Source organism: Gadus macrocephalus, chromosome 20, assembly GCF_031168955.1.
Source record: "Gadus macrocephalus chromosome 20, ASM3116895v1".
Lineage (NCBI taxonomy): Eukaryota > Metazoa > Chordata > Actinopteri > Gadiformes > Gadidae > Gadus > Gadus macrocephalus.
The window spans coordinates 23160384-23162858 of record NC_082401.1 but is presented as its reverse complement, the minus strand read 5'-3'; positions in this window follow the sequence as shown (position 1 = coordinate 23162858).

Here is a 2475-nt window from a genome sequence, read left to right as displayed (position 1 = left end):
GAATCTATTCATATAGAACTATAAAATCCCAGACTGCAGCAAGTAACTTGGATCGCAATATGTGGAAAGTATTAGTCTTCATTTGTAACAACAGAATAATTAACATGACTAACTGGGTTTCTTCCATTTTCTAACTAGGGGGACTTGACGGGTGAGTCTACTGGATTAATCAGTAGCTTTACTTTGCCCAACAGATTTGATGGCATGACTACAGGGTGACAAAGACAGTTATTCCCTGCCTATCAAAAGAGACTTCTAAAACATATCTGCTAGAACAGTTCCTATACTTTTTGTATAATTTGGTCATGCTGCAAATTTACTTTTTGTAGTTGCTCCATATTTAGTTCTTTGACAGCCTCACCTGCTAGAAAAGTCTATTCAAATCGGCTAAATATAATGAACTAAATTAATAGCCATGAAATGTTGTCACTCATACTAATGGCAAATACCCTCTTTCAGTTGGTGGTTCAACACTGATGTCTCTCTAGGCTTGAGGGAGAGCTCACAAGTAAATTACACGAATGTCCTGGAGCAATTGGGAATACACTTTTATTTAGTCTACCTGACCAGGGACATCTTTGAACTATAGGTCACCTAACCCAAACTTTTCACTCTTGTTAGGTTGTCCTTTTCTCTTGTTTTAACCCGAAAGGGCTGAAATATCAACATTTCAGGTATTCTGTTTGGATAATGTGCAAAACTTGTGGCTTCACTAATAAAAAAAATTAACAAATGTATTTTTCTTAATGTGGTTAAACTATTTAAAGATTTGTATGCAAAATATTTCTGCTCAATTTGTGGTCAATGAAACTCTATTTTTTAATTTGATAAAACACAACTATGGGTTAAAGGTATTTGCTTTGGGCATCTTTTGATATTTTTAGAATCTAGCTCCATTGCCGTTAGAAATGGTGTCTCCCAGTACTGCAAAGTGCTTCCACAAGTTTAAAAAAGAATGGGCAGAAAAGGAACTGCCAACTAAATCTATTTAACGTGGGTAGAAAGTTTCCATGGAAGCTCTTGGCTGCTGGTTCCGAACACAGCTCCACTGTTAGCCTGTGACCTTGCGTTTAACTTTTTTCAACTTTTGGTGACTTTCACAAAAATGAACTGGTTAATACAATAAACAAGACATTTCATGGTACCATTTTGAACTGTTTGTGGATATTGCATTAAATCCATATGCTTGAAACTTTTCAATAATGCATATCAACGAAACAATGGAATGAAATAAATAGTTCAAGCAATTTGTGGGATTTGGCTGCTTTTACATTATTACTCATTTTGGGGGTTATTTCAGTCTCTCCAACCTGCAGGTCGTGCAAAGAATCATGGGAATATTCTATAAATGTCTATCATCTTTCGTCTCAACACTTCTGGTGCTGCCGCTGTTGAAGCGTATGAGTCCTTTGAGACCCCCTTTGATAAAAGGGGTTCTCAAATGTTGACCCTCAGTCACCTATTGCATCACTTCCTTTAGGGCTTCGGCCTCCTAATTGATCATTATAGTATAATTGAATGCCCTCTTTCATATATATGATGCCTCCACCACTGGGACGTGGCAACAATTCTCCAAATCCATATGGGGGGGATGCTTGTGGACAGTAGGGGTGTATACTCGACATAAATAGGAAGCAAACTCATCTCACAAATGAGTAATGACATCTCACAAATATTTATTGAATAAATTGTTTCAATTTATAATAATCCAAAATCCGTTGGCTTTTTGTCCAGGCCCCCAGGATAGGCGCATACTTCCGCAATCCACCAGTGCTCAGAGGCCAAGCCTGGTATTGCAGCTGTTTAAGCTGGCTGTGGACGGGGGTCCGTCATTTCATGTGGCCCAGAAGTAGATATCGCCGTCCACTCCAATACAAGTGGGGAACAGGATTGTGTCTCCGCAAAAAATGTCTGGATATCAATCAAAGGCTCATAATTATATTTCTACCCTGTTCTAAAAAAATGTAAGTTTTTTCTTTTCAAAACGCCTCCTCAAGCGTTTTATTAGCAGTTTATGTTGGGTGGGCAGCTGAAAGGAGTCGTACTGAAACAAACGGCTCCTTGCTATGGACCTATTTTGAAGTGCACGGCTCCATTAACTTCCGAATTAAATCAAATTCCGAATTAACTTCCATTAACTCCATTAACTTCCAAAGTCTGAGATTTGTCCTTTTACTTAACATGAATGGCGTTGAACACGGATATATAACACACATATCATTGAAATAGCTGTAACAGGCACGGACGTATTGATTACCTGAATGATTATGGGAGACCTACGTAATTTTCATAATATTGTTAATTGTCTAATATTAACATTTCAGTTGCGTTGGTAGGTATTTCATTTTCATTTGCTTGTTTAGCTATGTATGACAGGGTTATGGTTAGCTATGTATGACAGTTGACAATGTTGGTGTATTACAATTCATTATTTGGGTAGGCTACTCCAACTTCGTTGCTGGTCGATATGTAAAC